Genomic DNA, 22,552 nt, shown 5'->3' on the forward strand with positions numbered 1-22,552 from the left:
GATTTTTATCACACTTTATAAGTGCCTATATGGGGAACAAATATTTGATATAGACTTTTCAATTGATCAGAGAAGGATAATTAGGGTGACCAGATGTTCTGCTTTTAAAGGGATAGTCATGTATTTAAGTCCTCCTGCAGGTGTCCCGACTTTTTATTAAAAACAGGCTAATTGTCCCATATTTTCTCTTTCCCCCGCTCCTCCCCCATCAGTACTGGCAGGTCCTGCTGCTGGCTGGATCCCTGCTCAGCAGCAGCCCACCCACCAGCGGTGAGTGGGGGAGGAGGGGTCCAGTGGCTGACGATGGGGTTGGGTATGCAAGGCTGGGGGTGGAGCCAAGCTGCAGTGCATGGGGCCGGCCACTCCCCCTGCTGGTCTATCAGCCCCCAACCCTCTTCCCCTTCCCCTTTCTGGCCGGTGCTGGCTGCATTCTTCAAGCTGCAATGGCTGGTGGGTGCAGGCAGGTGCCAGGCAGTGGCTAGTTACATGTCATCTCTGTTGCGCACCTGTGACGAACTGGGACTGTTCTTACTGTGGTCTGTGAATGCTGACGGGAGTGTGGCTAGGATAGTCTGCATTGGGGGATGGGAGACTGCCCGAAGGAGAATACCTGAGCATGTAACATGAGAACCCAGGAAGGGGTTGGAGGCCAGGTGACACCTTGGCCCGGGAAACTGAACAAAGGCTGTGGGAGGGGTCACTGAAGGCAGAGTTTTGGAAGCTGGCTGGTGAGATGTCTGGGAGGCAGAGATGGCTCTGACCTCCCAAGGGGGGCTGGGATGCCCTGGGACCCCAAGATGGACCTAACTGAGGGGGGTCCTGTTGTCTGTGCCTGCAAGACCTGTCTTGGACTGTATTCCTGTCATCTAAATAAACTTTCTGCTTTACTGGCTGGCTGAGAGTCATGGTGAATCGCAGGAAGCTGGGGGTGCAGGGCCCTGAGTTTCCCCCACACTCCGTGACAGCACCCATCGGCCCTTTACATGCTCCCCCTCTCGCTGTCCTCTCCCTAATTTGCCCCTTCACCCCCCAGCCCTGCTGCTGCTCCATATCTTGCCCAGCAGGGCATGTCCCGCTCCCAGCACCGTGCAGAAAACCAGCCCCTGGTCGGAGCGCTCAGCTCACCAACAGCCTGGCTGGCAGGCTCCTTCCTTCCCCCACTGCCTTTGGCTGGGCTGGTTCCCTGGGAAAGCCCACGATCCTGCGGCCCAGGGCACAGCGCTGGCACGGGGAAGCCTCTCTGCACCTCAGCTAAGCTCTGGAGTGGGGGTGGGGTGGGAGGGGGAAGCTATTTCCAGCCTGTTCGCGCCCTGACCCTGAAGGCTCCACAGCAGCCCCATTGGTAGGGGCTTAGCACCCTCTTCACCCCCCCCCGGGTCCTCCCCCCCCAGGGAGCGCGCAGCTGCTCTGTCCCCTAGGCACCCTCCCCTGCTCAGCCACCTGTCTGGCTGGGTTTGCTGAAGCCCCTGCAGTCAGGTTCTGTGGGCCCTGGTGCACAATGCATCCTTAGGGCTTAACCCCTTCTTTCCTGCGCTGTAGCTGGGGGACAGGAGGTGGCTGAGTTATGTTGGTGGCCAGCAGCAGTCTGGAGGTGTTAGCTGTCTTTAGACACTGTGCGGGAGGGAAGGGATGGGAGCTGCTTTAAGCCACAGAGGAGCGGGGGTGGAGAAAGAGATGAGCATTGTAAAGACATAGGCCAGGTGTGTGTCCCCGCCTCTCCTGCAGCTGGAAGCAGCTCCCCTCCCTTGCCTCCTGCACAGTGCCGAAAGGCTGCTGCTGGCCACATTCTGGTGTGAACCCTGGCAGAAATTTGGGAGTTGGGGGGAAGATGACATATTGCTTCAGGAAGACGTGGCACCAGTTATGAGGAGGCCCAGCCAGGCATGGAGGGTGGAGAGGGAGAGGGCCGGGCAGGGAGTGTCAGGTTTATCGGTCCCACACCGCTCCGTGTGACAGAGATGTACGTGTGTGTGTGTGTGTGTGTGTGTCACCTCTCCCCATGTGAACCCTAAAGCCTTAAAGGTAAATAAAAAGAATCCAACTATGCAGTATTTCTTTTTAAGAGGAACTCAGTCGTCATCATCATCATCGTGTTCCTATGACGCCTCTGGCGTTTAGGACAGTGACAAAGCTCCTCCACTCCTGTCTGTTTCTGGCAAGTCTTTCAATGGTTCCCCAGCTGTGCCCCAGGTTTTTCAGCTCGGCTTCCACAGCTCTTCACCATGTTTTTGGGCGGCCTCGTTTTCGCTTGCCTTCAGGTGTCCATCTTATTGCTACTCTGGTGATGGAATCAGTTTCCATTCGATGCACATGACCGATCCATCTCCAACGCCTCCTGGCCATGATGGTGCTCAGAGCCTCTTGGATGCACTGAGTCAATGGATCTTGGTTTGAGATTGTTTTGGGGCAAAAGATATGGAGGATTTTTCTGAGGCAGGTTGTATGGAATGAAGACAGTTTGGACATGTCATACTTTCTCATTCCCCAGCATTCTGTACTATAAAGTAGTGTTGAAAGTACGCAGATCTGATTAAATCTTGAGTTTTGGTGTTGTATTTTGGTGATTTCTAGAGTGTATTTAAGCTCCTGAAGATGTTCCTAGCTTTATTGATTTTGTTCTAGATGTCCTGGCTTGTTTCACCGTCCTGCCTGATGGTGCTGCCCAAGTATGTGACTGTTTCTACATTGGTGAGAACATAATCATCCATACTGGTGATGGTGAGGCAATATTAAAGAACATATCTGTCTTATTGCGGTTGATTTTTCAGTCCAATTTGCTGGCTGAATGCATTGAGTTGCGGGGCTCAGTCAACTTGATGTTAATTTGAACATTTGTACTGCATAGTTCTGATTGGTTCCCGTTGAATACAAGTAATTTTACCAGATTTCTCTATGCTGAATTTGGGACGTATGGTCACCCTAAGGATAGTACAATCAAATGGCTGGAATTTGAAGCTAAACAATTGTAAATTTTTAACAGTGAGGGTAATTAACCACTGAACAATTTACCAAGAGTTTTGTGGTGGATTCTCCATCAGAGGCAATTTTTAAATAAAGGTGGGATTTTTTTTCTAAAAGATGTGCCTTAGGAATTATTGTGGGGAAGTTCTATGGCGTGTGTTGTACAGGAGGTTAGACTAGATGATCACAATGGTCTGTTCTTGGCAGGGCCGCCCAGAGGATTCAGGGGGCCTGGGGCAAAGCAATTTCAGGGGCCCTTTCCATAAAAAAAGTTGTAATACTATAGAATACTATATTCTCATGGGGGCCTCTGCGGGGCCCGGGATCTGGGGCAAATTGCCCCACTAGCCCCCCCTCTGGGTGGCTCTGGTTCTTGGCCTTGGAATTTATGAATCTATAAACAATGGCCCTGCATTCCATGCAGAGAAGTTCACTGGTAGCCCTGTCCAATCCCAAGTATAATTGTCTGCAGAAGAATTGATTAAATTACATGTTATTTATTTGCTGCTTATAGCAATCAGTACTTTGTGCAGATCACTGTAATGGGCCATCAACACAGTCTGTTATTTAAGATACTAGATTTCCTGAAAACATAGGAAACTGGTGATCAGAGCTGACATTTCGTATAGTTTGAAAGTAGTTAATCAACTACTGGGAGATCAATGTAATAATTGGGATGTTACACATGGAAAAAAATTGCTGTTTCTCTGCTGAATGTGCTCTGTGGGAAATGCATAGTCTTATAGGAAAACATATCAGATTAACATCTATGTTGCTCTGAATTGTCTCTGTGGATTTGGTAATTGTAGTAACTTCTACCCATTTTTTTTAAAAACAAAACAAAACAATAAATTACCTGTGAGTGCTGAGCCAGTCAGATTGCCTAGCAATAATGTTTCCATTAGCAGATCCAAATTGTATAGTTGCTAAGCAGAGGTTAAATTTGTTTGTGGGGAGAATACGCTGGCAGCTAGCAAATCAAAGTAACCCCCACTTGGAGTTTGCCAGCTCCTGGCACTCTGGATGGAGCCTCTAGGCCGGGGATCCTATTCTATGGATTACAATAATCATGGTTACTGGAGCCCTCTGAAACCATTTCCCAGGGACAGGGACAGAAGGGACTCGAAACTTCTGCTGAGGCAATAGGGGAGCATGGGGTGATGTGGACAAGCAGTTTGCTTGGGGTGGGGCGGGGGAACAGCCTGACTCAGAGATGAGTTTTAGTTTCAGTTGAAGGCTTTGAGTTTGGGTTGGGAGCTGAGAGAAGCAGAACAGCTCAGGGAGCCTCTGATTAACTCCTGCTCCCCACAAAAGGAATCTTTGAACTGCTACAAGATCTAGTGCATGGGTTGGGCAGTTCCAGCTCTGCAGAGATCAGGGTCTGGAGTGGCAGAGATGTGACCCAGTGCTGGCTCTTGACAGCCTGTCGAGACCTCCACAGCACTCCAGCCAAGGGAGCCAGGAGAGGACCCTGCCCAACTCAGGAGCAAAGATACTGTGTTGAAGTTGGCCAACATTCAATAAAGCTGCAGCTCTTGCCTCTGGATTCATCCTCAGCTAGCTTCCACTTGGGAGGGAGCTGGGGGTTGGATAGAGCTGTGAGTGTTGGGAGATGAGGAACTGGTTTATTAATGGTTAGTACCTATTGGTTGACCCTGACCCTTTCTTTCTTCAGAGCCTGTTTTCCTGGTCCCAGTAAAGTCCCCCTTTGCTATATTGTTTTTGGTGTCATCTATATATTTTTGTTGGGGTTCATGATACCTCACCTTTTTGTGTGCATTGTTATATACTCCTTGCCAGCAGTGGTAGCACTAATCGTTTCCCCAAAGGACAGCACCCCTTGTGTCACAGACCCTGTGAAGAGTTGCCTTGGGAGGCCACAGGCATCAGGCATCACAAAAAAGAACCTAGAACCAAGCCCATGTGAGGAAAGGGGAGAAGCCCCTCCAAGTACCAGGCACCAGGGAAGAGGCTTGAATAGGGTGACCAGGTGTCTGATTTTTGACCGGAACATTCGGTTGAAAAGGGAGCCTGGCAGCTCTGGTCAGCACCACTGACTGGGCCGTCGACTGTCCAGTTGGCGGTGCCACAGAGTGGGGCTGGCAGGCTCTCTGCTAGCCTTCATGCTGCGCAAATCCCAGGAAGCAGCCGGCATGTTCCCCCTCCAGCTCATGTGTGAGGGCAGCCAGGGGGCTCTGCATGCTGCCCCCACCCCAAGCACCGCCACCACAGCTCCCATTGGCCGGAAACCGCAGCGAATGGGAGTTGCAGGGGCAGCGCCTACAGGCGGGGCAGTGTGCAGAGCTGCCTGGCTGTGCCTCTGTGTAGGAGCCAAAGGGGGGGCATGCCGCTGCTTCTGGGAGCTGCTTGAGGTAAGCGCCGCCTGGAGCCTGCACCCCTGACCACATCTCCTGCCCCAATCCCCTGCCACAGCCCAGAGCCCCCTCCCGCCCTCTGAACCCCTCAATCCCAGCACGGAGTCCCCTCCTGCACCCCGAACCGCTCATCTCTGACTATGACATTGTTGGCATCACTGAAACTTGGTGGGATAATACACATGATTGGAATGTTGGTGTGGATGGGTACAGCTTGCTCAGGAAGGATAGACAGGGGAAAAAGGGAGGAGGTGTTGCCTTATATATTAAAAATGTACACACTTGGACTGAGGTAGAGATGGACATAGGAGACGGAAGTGTTGAGAGTCTCTGGGTTAGGCTTAAAGGGGCAAAAAACAAGGGAGATGTCATGCTAGGCGTCTACTACAGGCCACCTAACCAGGTGGAAGAGGTGGATGAGGCTTTTTTCAAGCAACTAACAAAATCATCCAAAGCCCAAGATTTGGTGGTGATGGGGGACTTCAACTATCCGGATATATGTTGGGAAAATAACACAGCGGGGAACAGACTATCCAACAAATTCTTGGACTGCATTGGAGACAACTTTTTATTTCAGAAGGTTGAAAAAGCTACTAGGGGGGAAGCTGTTCTAGACTTGATTTTAACAAATAGGGAGGAACTCGTTGAGAATGTGAAAGTAGAAGGCAGCCTGGGTGAAAGTGATCATGAAATCATAGACTTTGCAATTCTAAGGAAGGGTAGAAGGGAGAACAGCAAAATAGAGACAATGGATTTCAGGAAGGCAGATTTTGGGAAGCTCAGAGAGCTGATAGGTAAGGTCCCATGGGAATCAAGACTGAGGGGAAAAACAACTGAGGAGAGTTGGCAGTTTTTCAAAGGGACACTATTAAGGGCCCAAAAGCAAGCTATTCCGCTGGTTAGGAAAGATAGAAAATGTGGCAAAAGACCACCTTGGCTTAACCACGAGATCTTGCACGATCTAAAAAATAAAAAGGAGTCATATAAAAAATGGAAACTAGGACAGATTACAAAGGATGAATATAGGCAAACAACACAGGAATGCAGGGGCAAGATTAGAAAGGCAAAGGCACAAAATGAGCTCAAACTAGCTACGGGAATAAAAGGAAACAAGAAGACTTTTTATCAATACATTAGAAGCAAGAGGAAGACCAAAGACAGGGTAGGCCCACTGCTTAGTGAAGAGGGAGAAACAGTAACAGGAAACTTGGAAATGGCAGAGATGCTTAATGACTTCTTTGTTTCGGTCTTCACCGAGAAGTCTGAAGGAATGCCTAACATAGTGAATGCTAATGGGAAGGGGGTAGGTTTAGCGGATAAAATAAAAAAAGAACAAGTTAAACATCACTTAGAAAAGTTAGATGCCTGCAAGTCACCCGGGCCTGATGAAATGCATCCTAGAATACTCAAGGAGCTAATAGAGGAGGTATCTGAGCCTCTAGCTATTATCTTTGGAAAGTCATGGGAGACGGGAGAGATTCCAGAAGACTGGAAAAGGGCAAATATAGTGCCCATCTATAAAAAGGGAAATAAAAACAACCCAGGTAACTACAGACCAGTTAGTTTAACTTCTGTGCCAGGGAAGATAATGGAGCAAGTAATTAAGGAAATCGTCTGCCAACACTTGGAAGGTGGTAAGGTGATAGGGAATAGCCAGCATGGATTTGTGAAGAACAAATCATGTCAAACCAATCTGATAGCTTTCTTTGATAGGATAACGAGCCTTGTGGATAAGGGTGAAGCGGTGGATGTGGTATACCTAGACTTTAGTAAGGCATTTGATACGGTCTCGCATGATATTCTTATCGATAAACTAGGCAAATACAAATTAGATGGGGCTACTATAAGGTGGGTGCATAACTGGCTGGATAATCGTACTCAGAGAGTTGTTATTAATGGTTCCCAATCCTGCTGGAAAGGCGTAACGAGTGGGGTACCGCAGGGGTCTGTTTTGGGACCGGCTCTGTTCAATATCTTCATCAACGACTTAGATATTGGCATAGAAAGTACGCTTATTAAGTTTGCGGATGATACCAAACTGGGAGGGATTGCAACTACTTTGGAGGACAGGGTCATAATTCAAAATGATCTGGACAAATTGGAGAAATGGTCTGAGTTAAACAGGATGAAGTTTAACAAAGACAAATGCAAAGTGCTCCACTTAGGAAGGAAAAATCAATTTCACACATACAGAATGGGAAAAGACTGTCTAGGAAGGAGTACGGCAGAAAGGGATCTAGGGGTTATAGTGGACCACAAGCTAAATATGAGTCAACAGTGTGATGCTGTTGCAAAAAAAGCAAACATGATTCTGGGATGCATTAACAGGTGTGTTGTGAGCAAGACACGAGAAGTGAAAGGGTCCAAAGAAGAGCAACAAGAATGATTAAAGGTCTTGAGAACATGACCTATGAAGAAGAACAGGAGTACTTGTGGCACCTTAGAGACTAACAAATTTATTAGAGCATAAGCTTTCGTGGACTACAGCCCACTTCTTCGGATGCATATAGAATGGAACATATAATGAGGAGATATATATACACACATACAGAGAGCATAAACAGGTGGGAGTTGTCTTACCAACTCTGAGAGGCCAATTAATTAAGAGAAAGAAAAAAAAAAAAAAAAAAACTTTTGAAGTGATAATCAAGCTAGCCGAGTACAGACAGTGTGATAAGAAGTGTGAGAGTACTTACAAGGGGAGATAGTCAACGTTATAAGGACTGGGAATGGCTGAGCCATTACAAACGTTGACTATCTCCCCTTGTAAGTACTCTCACACTTCTTATCACACTGTCTGTACTCGGCTAGCTTGATTATCACTTCAAAAGTTTTTTTTTTTTTTTTTTCTTAATTAATTGGCCTCTCAGAGTTGGTAAGACAACTCCCACCTGTTTATGCTCTCTGTATGTGTGTATATATATCTCCTCATTATATGTTCCATTCTATATGCATCCGAAGAAGTGGGCTGTAGTCCACGAAAGCTTATGCTCTAATAAATTTGTTAGTCTCTAAGGTGCCACAAGTACTCCTGTTCTTCTTTTTGCGGATACAGACTAACACGGCTGTTACTCTGAAACTTGACCTATGAAGGAAGGCTGAAAGAATTGGGTTTGTTTAGTTTGGAAAAGAGAAGACTGAGAGGGGACATGATAGCAGTTTTCAGGTATATAAAAGGGTGTCATAAGGAGGAGGGAGAGAACTTGTTCACCTTAGCCTCTAAGGATAGAACCAGAAACAATGGGTTTAAACTGCAGCAAGGGAGGTCTAGATTGGACATTAGGAAAAAGTTCCTAACTGTCAGGGTGGTTAAACACTGGAACAAATTGCCTAGGGAGGTTGTGGAATCTCTGTCTCTGGAGATATTTAAGAGTAGGTGAGATAAATGTCTATTAGGGATGGTCTAGGCAGTATTTGGTCCTGCCATGCGGGCAGGGGACTGGACTCGATGACCTCTCGAGGTCCCTTCCAGTCCTAGAATCTATGAATCTATGAATCTCCAGCCAGAGCCCTCACACCCCCTCTCACATCCCAACCCCCTGCCTCAGTCTGGAGCCCCCTCCTGCCCTCTGAACTTATTTCTGGTCCCACCCCAGAGCCCGCACCCTCAGCCCCCTGAGCCAGCCTGGTGAAAATGAGCGAGTGTGTGAGGATGGGGAGAGTGTGACAAGGGGGGAGGGGGGAGTGAGTGGGGCGGGGCCTCGGTGAAGGGGCGGGGCATGGGCAGGATTTCCGATGAGGGGTGGGGCAGAGGGCAGGGCAAGGGTGTTCGGTTTTGTGCGAGTAGAAAGTTTGCAACCGTAGGCTTGAGCCTCACCTCGAGGCTAGGGCTACACAAAGGTTTGTGGCACTCAGTAGTAGTGTTCCAGGGGACGGGATGGATCCTAAGGTTGTATTATAAATCATTTCACCTCTAGGTCACAGATTCGAATCTGGCCAAGGTGAGTAGTGTGCAAAAGTTACTATCTAATCTGATACTGTTCCTGGCCCATGTGGGAAAAGTAAGTTTCACTTCACTTAGGGTGACCAGACAGCAAATGTGAAAAATCGGGACGGGGGTGGGGGGTAATAGGAGCCTATATAAGAAAAAGGCCCCAAAATCGGGACTGTCCCTATAATATCGGGACATCTGGTCACCCTAACTTCACTTCTCAATTGACTTGTCTACATCACACAAGATACCACATTTAGCACGAGGCTGTGTCATCCTTTCTGGTAGTCTTACCTGGGAGAACAAGGACTGAACAGGCATTGAAACTATAACCTCTTGCCAGGTGAGAAAAGGTTCCCTTGAAAATGTTGGGAACCTTGCATTCATGCTGTCCTGTCCCTGATCTCTGGTTATCTAGAGGACTTTGATCTGCCCGACGGCCAATCGGGAATATCTTCTGAGCACTAAAAAAGTGTAACGTTTTTCTGGTGCACAGTATCAAACTAACTCCTAAAGCGTATCCTGTATTATATTTGTGGCTAACTCCCCTATTCTGTATTCTAAATCCGTACTAACTTCTGCAGGATAATAGTGCCCAATATTATGTATTCCCATCATTGCACTTATGTCTGTGTGACTTAAAGTACCTATCACTGTGATAACTGAAGTAAGTGCTTTGATATTAGTATGCGGTGTAACTTACTGGGTACAAATCACTATAAAAATAAACAATACTTTATTAAACACCTTATCTGAGTCATTGTCTCTGTGGCCCAGCCATCCCCTTATGCAAAGTTCAATCCAAATCTAAAACAGTCAGAAAAAAACCCAAACATTGACTCTACCCATGAAGTTTTGGTAGGAGCTCTGGCTTTTTCACAAGGATTAATTGAGCCTGTAGTCCAAATATGTCTGGGCTTTGTAAGTACCTTGTCACAGATGTTGTGACGTGACCCCCCACGGGCTGTCCTTACCAAGAGGCGTACTGAGGCGGCCGCATCAGGTGCCAGACTGTGTTGGGGGAGGGGCACCATTAAGACCCAGAGTGTAGAAAATTGTCTGCTGCTGGTGCATACATATTCTCTCTGCTCTAGATGCACAGATATGGTGGAGTGCTGTGCTGGAGGAAGGAGGGCACAAGAGACATAACGGGAAGGCAGGAGAAAAGGTGAGAGGAAATAACATAAAGCAGCAAGAGCTGCAGGAAGAGAGAGGAGGAGGAGCCTCTTATGTACCTCTCTAGCACCCTGAGGAGCCTGGACTGATTAACACCAGCTTCTCAGGGAGCTTCCTGTTTCCTGCATCCCTGAACCCACTTGGAGAACTGAAGTAGTAGGAGCCAGTTAGGCCCTTAAGACGCTGATATCTTCCCTCACTCAGGCCCTACTACCAGCCTGTTTATTTGTCCCCTTCAATTGAATTTTGAGAGCCACTGTAGCTGACAGAGAACAGCAGTCATGAGTGAAAGAAGAAAACGCCCCTCTGGGGCAGCATTCAGAAAAAGAAAAGCTTCCTTTGCTTTCTTTCTATCAAAGCAGGAAGGAGCTCTCCTGAGATACATAGACACAAATGTTCACAGTGAGACTTTGGGCCCCAGTGAGGATGTGAGTGGTGAGGAGATGCCTGATCTTCCAGTTAATCAGAGTGCAGGTGACCTGGCAGCTACTACAGCATCCATATCTCCATTTCAAATGGATGTAACCATGCACATTCCTGAAGAAAAGTGTAGATCAGAGAAGAGTGTGGTGGAGGTGCAAGAAACAGCTGCTGCTGAGTTTAGTTCCTTAAGTCTAGATGATCCAGGACTGTGGACCCACTTGAGCAGTAGTCTGAGGGACTTCCTTGTACTGCATGGGCCACAGCAAGTGAAAAACTTCATGTTCCCCAAAGACAAGGAAAATATAATTTCCATCCAACGTATTTCTGGCATGAAATCCCCAATGGTGACAAAGTGGAGAGGCCATGGCTTATGCACTCAAAACCCCCGAATGCTGCATACTGTTTTTGTTGCAAACTTTTCCAGTCTAATATTCCAGCCACACTGGGTTCTACAGGAACAAAGGACTGGAAAAAATCTGGCTAGAAATCTGGTATGCCATGAGAAGGCAGCAAATCACCAGAGAGCATTCCATAGGTGGAAAGAGCTTGAGATGAGACTAAGTTAAAGACCACCATAGATGATCAGCATCAAGAGAAGATTGCATCAGAGTCTCTTTACTGGCAAAATGTTCCAAAAAGGCTCATTGCCATTGTGAGACTGCGTGCTACCCAAAACCTAGCACTGCGTGGCACTTCAGATCAGCTGTATGGGCCAAACAATGGAAACTTCCTTAAAATTGTGGAGCTGATGGCTGAGTTTGATGCTGGACTCCAGGAGTACCTAAGAAGAGTCACCACCCAAGAAATGTACACACACCACTACCCAGGGCCGGCTTCAGGAAGTGCGGGGCCCGATTCGAACAGTTTCAACGGGGCCCCGACAGGGATGACTTTAAAAAAAAAAAAAAAAAAAAAAACACATGGGGCTTGTACTCACCGGGCCGCGCTCCTAGTCTTTGGTGGCGGGTCCTTCACTCACTCCGGGTCTTCGGCGGCACTGAAGGACGTGTCGCCAAAGACCCGGAGCGAGTGAAGGACCCGCTGCCAAAGACCTGGAGCGCCGCCGGGTGAGTAAAAATTAAAAAGGTGCCTCTAGCCAGGGAAGGGATTCTCTGCCACTTTCCCCCCCACTCTGGGTGACCCTGCCACTGGGCGCGGGGCCCTCTTAAGCGCGGGGCCCGATTCGGGGGAATTGGTGGAATTGGCCTAAAGCCGGCCCTGCCACTACCTTGGGAAAACAATTCAAATGAGATCATACAGTTCTTCTTCGAGTGCTTGCTCATATCCATTCCATTAGGTGTGTGCGCGCCGCGTGCACGATCGTCGGAAGATTTTCTACCCTAGCAACACCGGCGGGTCGGCTGTGGAGCCCCCTAGAGTGGCGCCTTCATGGCGCTGAATATATACCCCAGCCGACCCGGCGCCCCCTCAGTTCCTTCTTACCGCCCCTGACGGTCGTTGGAACTGTGGAGCGCTGCTTAGCTGTTCTCCACTCTCCCTAGCTTAGTTTGTTGTATCACAGTTATAGTTATAGTTATAGTGTTTATAGTTAAATAGTTAAATAGTTTAAAAGTTGTTCTAGTTGTTCTAAGTAGTTCAGGGGATTAAGGGGGTCGTCTCCCCCTTTCTCCCCCGGCCGCGGGGTCGGGCTCATGCCCAACGCTCCCGGCTTCAAGCAGTGTGCCTCCTGCGCTAAGCCTATGCCCACGAGCGACCCGCACGACTCCTGTCTGAAGTGCCTGGGAGAGTCCCATCAAACAGACAAGTGCAAGATCTGTAAGGCCTTCAGACCAAGGACCAAGAAGGAGCGGGACTTTCGGCTCCGGCAACTCCTGATGGAGGCGGCACTTAGTCCGGACGCTCCATCTACAAGTCAGGCCCCGGCACCTAGCACCTCGGTGCGCAGTGCCCCGGTGGCACCGGCTATGACGACCACGCGAGTGGCGTCAGACAAGCCTCCCCGGCACCGGACCTCGTCGGCACTGCAAGCAGTGCCTCGGCGCCGGTCATTATCCCCGGGGCATAAAAAAGCCCATAAGACGGGGACATCCGTGCCGAAGACGCCGGCTCCCCCAGTGCCGGGGGTAGAGCCGCGTCCGCCGGTGGAGCACCGGAAACAGGTGCCTCCAGCACCGTCGACTCCGGCGCCGAGGCCGTTGAGTCCGGTGCAGATAGCGTCTCCACCGAGACCGGCGGTGATACAGTGCCTCCCGTCGACTCCAGAGACCTTCGCGGCAGCGAGAGACTTAATAGCTCTCACGGAGCCGGCACCGCCTCAACCACCGGCACCGACTGCACCGTTGACTCGCCCGGTCCAGTCGAGGGGGAAACCTGCCTTGATGCGCCCTCCATCGCAAGGGCTGGAACCTCGGCACTGATCCAGGTCTCGAAGCAGGTCCCCACGCCGCTCGCAGTCCCGGCACCGAATATCGCCTCGGCACCGGTCGTACTCGCGGCCAAGATCTTCTTCGCGGCACCGCTCTACGTCTCGGCACCGCTATGATCGTCGGCACCGATCAACGTCAAGACGTAGTTCTCGGCACCGCTACGGTCGACGCTCGACGTCGAGAGGCCGCTCCCGGCACCGGGCATACTCCAGGTCCTCGTCGAGGTCCAGATCCGACTCCCGGCACCGACGAGGTCATCGGCACCGGTCGCGGTCCCGGCACCGATCGCCGGCACCGCGTAGAGATAGATCATCTCCGGACCGGCACCGTGCGGCACCACAGCCAATCGGAATCGTCTCGACGCTCTCGGCACCGCCGTGGCCATCGAGATCGGAGTCCCACTCCTCGGAGGACCTCTCAAGATCGGCATACCCCCCTCAGGGGCAAGCCGAGGAACAGGACTTGGGCCATTGGCAGGAGATGGCAGAGGACCATTCTCATGGCCCATCTCACTGGTCGTTTTGGACCCCGTGGGCGTATCATCAGGCGCAAGGGGCTCCAATTGCTTCGACCTCTCGCTCCGGTCACTCCATCAGAGGGGCCCCGGAGTCCACCATTTCGCGGCCTCCGCCAGGGGGCATGGAGGCTTCTGTGTCCGCACCACCTGACGCCCTGGACCCAGGCGCAGGTGATGCTCCAGCCCAGGAACAGAGAGACCAGGACCAGCCCTTGGATCCTGTTCCACCGGAGGCATCTTCCTCTTCTTCTCCGGATGAGGCAGTGGCGGGCACATCGTGCACAGGCCCACCTCCAATAGATCTTCGGGCTCACCAGGATCTTCTGCGCAGGATGACCCGTAATATGGACCTGCAGGCGGAGGAGATAGTGGAGGTGCACGACCCGATCGTGAATATCCTTGGAGCGGATGCCCCATCGAGGGTAGCGTTACCCCTGATCCGCACGATACAAATCAATGCGGATACGATATGGCAAACTCCTGCCTCTATCCCACCCACAGCGAGAGGGGTGGAAAAGAAGTACTTTGTCCCATCTAAGGACTATGGGTACTTGTCTACCCACCCCCAACCGTGTTCACTGGTGGTGGAATCAGTGAACGCACGAGAGCGCCACGGCCAGCAGGCTGCAGCGCCTAAATCAAAAGAGGCTAAGCGGCTCGATTTGTTTGGCCGTAAGGTATACTCAGCCGGAGGGCTACAACTTAGAGCGGCAAACCAACAGGCGCTACTGAGCCGCTACAATTTCAACTCCTGGAACTCTATGGGAAAGTTTAAGGAGTTGATTCCCCAAGAGTCCAGGGAAGAGTTTGGGGCCATGGTAGAGGAGGGCAAGAAGGTGGCTCGGACCTCCTTGCAGGCCTCCTTGGACATAGCAGACTCAGCTGCGAGGACCCTGGCTTCGGGTATCGCTATGCGCAGGATCTCCTGGCTTCAGGTTTCGGGTTTGCCTCCGGAGCTGCAGCAAACCCTACAGGATCTGCCCTTTGAGGGACATGGATTGTTCTCGGACAAGACGGACTCTCGCCTGCAGAGCCTCAAGGACTCGAGAACAATCATGCGCTCCCTGGGGATGCATGTTGTGGGCCCTCAGCGCAGACCATTTAGGCCACAGCCTCAGCGCTTCTACCCCCCCCCCCCCGCCTCATCAGAGACAAGACTCGGCCCGGAGGCGAGGGCGAGGTGGTAGGAGAAGATGGGCTGGCCCTCAACCCGGTCAGAACCAGGGGCCACCAAGACCACCTTCAGGTCCTAGACAGAACTTTTGAAGGTGCGGTCGAGGACGGCGCCCCAGTCATCCCCCAGGATCCAGCCCCCTCCTTTCAGGATCGTCTCTCCCACTTCCACCGCGCTTGGTCCCTTATAACTTCGGACTGTTGGGTCCTCCGCACGGTGGAGAGGGGATACGCTATCCAGTTTTCTTCTATCCCCCCCTCCCACCCCCCTTCCCCGTCCCTCTTCAGGGACCCTTCTCACGAGCAACTTCTTATACAGGAGGTTTCTACGCTCCTGGCCATGGGGGCCATAGAGGAGGTTCCGATAGAGTTAAGGGGCAGGGGATTTTATTCCCGTTACTTCCTGATCCCCAAGTCCAAAGGAGGTCTGCGGCCCATCTTGGACTTGCGCGGACTCAACAAATTCGTAGTAAAGTTGAAGTTCCGCATGGTCTCTCTGGGGGCCATTATCCCTTCCCTCGATCCTGGAGACTGGTTCGCCGCCCTCGACATGAAAGACGCATACTTTCTCATCTCAATTTACCCACCTCACAGACGCTTCCTGCGATTCGTGGTAAACGCGGTGCACTACCAATTTGCAGTCCTTCCCTTCGGCCTATCCTCGGCCCCAAGAGTGTTCACGAAATGTATGGCTGTCGTGGCAGCGTACCTTCGTCGGCAAGGGATACAGGTGTTCCCGTACCTAGACGACTGGCTGGTACGCGGTCGCACCAAGGAGCAAGTTCAAGCTCACGTCCACATAATAGTGCACACATTCAACGAGTTGGGCATCCTACTCAACAAGGACAAATCCACTCTAGAACCTACCCAGAGAATAGAATTCATAGGCGCAGTTCTAGACTCCAGACGTGCACAAGCCATCCTGCCAGACAACCGATTTGGCACCATCACGAGCCTCATTCAAGGGCTCCAGGCGTTCCCAACTACCACGGTGAGGTCGTGCCTTACCCTGCTGGGTCACATGGCTTCCTGCACGTACGTAACCAGGCATGCCAGACTTCGGCTTCGCCCACTCCAGACCTGGGTGTCGTCAATATATCGACCACATCGGGACAGCCTGAACATGGTGGTCACGGTCCCGATCTCGGTCCTGACCTCCCTCACCTGGTGGCTAGATTACAATGTGGTCTGCGAGGGGATGCCATTTCACGCCCCACAACCCTCTCTGCACCTGGTCACAGACGCTTCATCTCTGGGTTGGGGCGCCCATCTCAACGAACACCATACCCAGGGCCTGTGGACTGCACCCCAGCTAGCCCTGCACATCAATGTTCGGGAACTGATGGCGGTGCGCCTGGCGTGCCAGGCATTTCTCAACCTCCTACGTGGCCGATGTGTGTTAGTTCTCATCGACAACACCACGGCCATGTTTTACATCAACAAGCAAGGAGGAGCACGTTCGTCAATTCTATGCCAAGAGGCCATTCGCCTGTGGGACTTCTGCATCGCCCACTCAATCCATCTCACGGCATCGTTCCTCCCTGGAGTCCAGAACACTCTAGCGGACCGACTCAGCAGGTCCTTCCAGACGCACGAGTGGTCTATCCGTCCGGACATCATACATTCCATCTTCCAAAAGTGGGGGTTTCCCCAGATAGACCTGTTTGCATCTCGAGACAACAGGAAGTGCCACGTGTTCTGCTCCCTACAAGGTCGAGCTCCGGGCTCCCTCTCGGATGCGTTTCTCCTTCCCTGGAAAGACCACCTGTTTTATGCCTTCCCTCCGTTTCCTCTGGTCCACAAGGTACTGCTCAAATTGCGCAGAGACCAGGCACAGGTAATTCTGGTCGCTCCAGCGTGGCCGAGACAACATTGGTACACCACACTGTTGGAACTCTCGGTTCAGACACCGATCCCGCTTCCGTTGTGTCCGGATCTCATCTCTCAGGACCACGGCCGGCTGCGTCACCCCGACCTGCAATCACTCCACCTCACGGCGTGGCTGCTCCATGGTTCACCCAGGCAGAGCAGCAATGCTCGCACTCTGTCCAACAGATTCTGCTGAGCAGTAGGAAGCCCTCAACACGCACCACGTACCTGGCCAAGTGGAAGCGGTTCTCCTGTTGGTGCGAACAACGAGCCATGTCCCCGTTGCAGGCACCCATTCCTCTCATTTTGGAATATCTCCTCTCCCTAAAACAGCAGGGGTTGGCGATATCTTCAATTAGAGTTCACCTGGCCGCTATATCGGCCTTTCACCCAGGGGAACTCGCGTCCTCGGTATTCTCTAACCCGATGGTCGTTAGATTCCTCAAGGGCTTAGATCGGATGTACCCACAACAACGTCAGCCCGTTCAGACGTGGGACCTCAACCTGGTTCTCTCCAAGCTCACAGGTCCTCCATTCGAGCCACTGGCCACCTGTTCACTTTTGTACCTATCCTGGAAGACAGCCTTCCTTGTAGCCATCACCTCAGCAAGGCGCGTTTCTGAACTCAGGGCGCTTACATCCGAGCCCCCTTATACAGTTTTCCATAAGGATAAAGTGCAGCTTCGTCCACATCCTGCCTTTCTCCCTAAGGTGGTTTCTCCTTTTCATATCAACCAGGACATCTTTCTCCCGGTCTTTCATCCCAAACCACATGCCACTCGCCAGGATCAACGTTTGCATTCCCTGGACGTACGAAGGGCCCTGGCCTTCTATATTGACCGCACAAAGCACTTTAGAAAGACGACGCAACTCTTCGTTGCAGTGGCTGACCGAATGAAAGGCTCACCGGTCTCCTCACAATGCCTATCCTCCTGGATTACGTCTTGCATCCGGACTTGCTATGACCTGGCAGGTGTCTCAGCACCGCACCTGACCGCTCACTCCACGAGGGCCCAGGCTTCCTCGACGGCTTTCCTGGCACAAGTTCCGATCCAGGACATTTGTAGAGCAGTGGTTTGGTCATCAGTCCACACATTTACAGCTCACTATGCACTAGTGCAGCAGTCCAGAGACGATGCTGCTTTCGGATCAGCGGTTTTGCACACAGCAATGTCTCACTCCGACCCCACCACCTAAGTTGGGCTTGGGAGTCACCTAATGGAATGGATATGAGCAAGCACTCGAAGAAGAAAAGACGGTTACTCACCGTTGTAACTGTTGTTCTTCGAGATGTGTTGCTCATATCCATTCCAAACCCGCCCCCCGTCCCCACTGTCGGAGTAGCCGGCAAGAAGGAACTGAGGGGGCGCCGGGTCGGCTGGGGTATATATTCAGCGCCATGAAGGCGCCACTCTAGGGGGCTCCACAGCCGACCCGCCGGTGTTGCTAGGGTAGAAAATCTTCCGACGATCGTGCACGCGGCGCGCACACACCTAATGGAATGGATATGAGCAACACATCTCGAAGAACAACAGTTACAACGGTGAGTAACCGTCTTTTACTGGCAACAAAAGTCAAACAGAAGATTGTAGCAGATCTGAAGTCAACAAGATATTACTCTTATTCTGGACTGCACACCTGACGTAAGCCATGTGGAACAAATGACTTTAATGGTGCGTTTTGTAACGACACCAGAACATAGTGAAAATGTCCCTGCAAGGTGACTGTCAGAGAGCATTTTCTAAAATTTATTGACATTGATGATACTACAGTAGCTGATATGACAAATGTGCTTCTTAAAAAGCTGGAAGATATGGGAATTGCGATAGCTGACATGAGAGGTCAGGGCTATGATAATGGTGCCAACACGAGAGGAAAGAACAGAGGAGTGCAGACACGGATCCGATAGTTAAACCCTCGAGCCTTTTTTGTCCCATGCAGTTCTCATTCATTGAACTTGGTGGTCAGTCATGCAGCATCAGCTTCTAGTGAGGCTGCTGAATTTTTTAATGTAATTCAAAGGATCTATGTATTTTTCTCTGCATCAACTCATCGATGGCAAATTTTGAAGCAATATCTGGGAACATCCTCTCTGACACTGAAACCACTAAGTGCCACGCGATGGGAAAGTCGAGTGGAGGCGATAAAGCCTATCAAACACCAAATTGGGATGATAGATGATGCCATAATTGCCATTATGATGGATAATTCTATGAGAGGAACTGTTCATGGGAGAACAGGGGCAGAGGGAAATGGAATCACCAGAAACATACATAACTTCAAATATCTGTGTCGCTTAGTTTTGTGGCATGACATACTGTTTGAAATAAATGTTGTAAGCAAGAGACTCAAAGGTGTTGACCTTGATATATCTGGAGCAATGGAACAACTGGACAAAGTAAAGTCATACCTACAGTCTTACCGTCAGATGAGGGATTTCAAAACGTTCTGAAGAGTGCACAGAAGTTGGCAGAGGAACTTCACACTGAAGCCATTTTCCCACCCATTCTAGAATACAAGAGTCACCGAAGAAGAAGATGATGACATTTTGATTATGAGGCACGGGATAATCCCATAAGAGACTCCAAACAACAATTCAAAGTTTAATTCTTTAACCAGGTGCTAGATTGTGCAATGCAGTCAGTTGAAGAACGTTTCATACAGCTCAAGGAACACAGCATTATATTTGGGATGTTGTATGATATTCCAAAACTCCTCACTATACCTGAAGAAGACGTACACCTGCAATGCAGGGCACTTTGACACATGATGACATGTGTGATATTGATGAGAGTGATTTAGGTGATGAACTGAAAGCCCTTTCAAGATACATTTCAGCAGGATCAACTCCTAAGGCTGTTCTGGAATATATGTGCACAAATAAGATGACAACCCTCTTTCCAAATGCTTTTGTTGCTCTCCGCATACTTCTAACACTTCCTGTAACAGTTGCCAGTGGACAACACAGCTTCTCCAAGCTGAAGTTAATAAAAACACATCTACGCTCCACAATGACACAGGTAAGGCTGGTCGGCCTTGCAGGCATCTCAATAGAGCATGAGCTGACCAAGACTGTGGACCTTCACAGGAAGCACTTCAAATCTTTGCAACCAAGAAGGCACGGAAAGCACCACTTTGTTTATTCAAACAGATAAAAATGCCTTACTATGGAGACAAGAAAAGTTACATTTGCTGTTCAGGCATTTGAAAGTTAAGTTTTACTTAAAACTTTTGAACAAGGTATTTTAAGTTGTTAGTTCTCCTTTATTGGGGTAGGTAGCAGAGCAGTACTGTGAGAGGAGTAGAACAGGAAGAAGGCATAATTGAGACCTTCCAAAGTTTTGGCCGAAGTGGGGGAGAATGGGGGTGTCATTTGAGCTCCCCGTCTCGGGTGCCAAAATGTTTTGGGCTGGCCCTGGTAAGCCCTGCCAAAGACACAACCCCTCCCCCCTCTCCACTGCACAAACAAAAAAGCACACAATTATCCCATTTCCCATTCCTAGAACTAGAAGGGGGTTCAAACAAACACTGATTGCGCTACTTGCAGCTCAGAGGCAACATACTTAAACATGTTCATTAACAAAGGCCCATGGGGACTGCCTTCTGTTGCTACTAAGCTGCTAAAGAGGGGCAGCATGGCCTAGTGCAGAAGGCATTGGACTAGGACTCCAGAGACCCAGGTCTATTCCTGGTCCACTGGATGACGTTGGGCCAAGTTATTTCTCCTCCCTGAGCCTGAATTTCCTATTTTGTATTAAGTGGACAATGATGCTGACCTCCTTTGGCCGTTTAGAGCTATGGATGAAATAAACTATTAATGGATTTTAGAACAGCAGCCTACAAAATTCTAGTGAACCTCATTTGCAGGAACCTCGTAGGCACTAGCACCCTTTAGAATGATTTAAACACAGAAATTAGGCAAATACAGTGGTCGACAGCTATTAAAATATGTACCCTATTGCTAAAAATATTGTACATAAAGTGTAAAGCACATAAGCTTCATTTTTCCAGGATTATATGTAATAGGATGCTTACTTTTTTGTAGATACTTTCTTCCTTTCCCCCATCATATTGCATTTGATTATTCAAGAATTTTTTAAGAGGCTCGGTTTGTTAATAGCTGGCATGGATCCCGGGTGGCATGGAATCTGTCTTCTTTATCTAATTTTTATGCAGTGTGAGATTGCTTTTAATTATGGCTACACACACTTCAGTAGCTTGGACCCTTGTGTGCTACCCACCTTTAGCTGGATGGGTTTTAGAACATGATGTGCCCTGCAACTTGTTTGTTTGTAATGTCTTGCTCTTTGCGAGATTAAATGTACTTAGCATTGTTTCAGTCTTCCTCAGATGCTTTAATGTATAAAAAGCAGCCTTTGGGATGAGGGGGTTTATTATCTTAAAAAAAAAAAAACACAAAACAAGTATCACATGTCACATCGTGGTGTAATCAAGTGATTGCAATTCTGCAGGAACAGTACATTGTGCACAAAGGAGATTGCTTCTACCAGTAACACAGACAGAGCTTGCAACTCCTAAACTTGCTGGAGTTTAAATTAGAGTACTGGCAAAAGGTACTAGTAAGTCTGGGACTTCACTGATTTGCATTATGCCCCCAATACAGCAAGATGCTTAAAAGCCTGCCTACCTTTCAGCATGTGAGTACTCTCACTGAGTCAATGGGACCACTCATGTTTAAAGTTAGATGCATGTTTAAGTACCTTATTGATTCTCACAGCCTAGAGTCCTGAGTTTGCCACTGGAAACATACTAGTGTATTTGCCAGGGTGATATAAGGCTGGTAACGAGGAAAAGTGCAGCTAAGGGAGAAGATTTCAGTTTGGCTTATTTATATATTTTTTTTAAGCAACACATCAAAATGCAGTGCCTGTACCAGATTTGGTGTCATTCTATTATCGTGAATAAGGCTATAGGCCAAGAGCGATTATTTCTTAGACACTTATTTTCCCTAGGGATATCACTTAAATAGAGTTCTTTTGATGCAATAACCTCATGCTGTTATCTTGTAAGGTTTACTTTGTGATATTATCTCAAACCATCATGGAGTGATGCAATGTGATAAGTCAAAACATGTCCCTTTGTGACTCATCCATGCCATATGGTGGTGATTACCGGGCCCACAATACTTGATCCTGCATGTTCCTTTAAAGGTGCTTTTTTTATTATTACTATTTTCTTTTTTTGTCCTTTACATGCTATTCTCTCCTTTGCATACAATACGTTACTCCTATTTCATGGAATATTTTAAATTTTTTCCTTTTGTGTTTCAGAGAAAAGTTCCAAAGATCTCCCAGTGAATAAGGACTTGTCTACATGGTCTGTTAGTGTGCAGCAAGTTTGGAGTGTAAACCTACAGCGCTCCAGCCTGCAGCACACTCAGTGGCCATGTGGACCTGCTACTGCATACTAAACGTTCTAAAGTGTGCTGTGACATAGGGGACACATGGCAACTTAGTGGATGGCAGGCTAGAGTGCTGTAGAGTCATACCCTGGCTTGTTGCATACTAACAGACTGTGTAGATGTGTCCTAAGCCAAGTAATTAGCCTGTTGATAATATTGTACTCGTGTGTTTATACAACGGAAGCTATTCAAAATCTCTTTACCACTGATTCCTGTGAAGCACTCAGTGCCCTCCAACTTCCATTGACATCAGTGAGAGCTGAAGGTGCTCAGTGCATTCCAGGACTAGGGCCAAAGTTTTTATGCCTTTGTTAGAAG

This window comes from Malaclemys terrapin, chromosome 4, assembly GCF_027887155.1.
Source record: "Malaclemys terrapin pileata isolate rMalTer1 chromosome 4, rMalTer1.hap1, whole genome shotgun sequence".
Classification (NCBI taxonomy): Eukaryota; Metazoa; Chordata; order Testudines; family Emydidae; genus Malaclemys; species Malaclemys terrapin.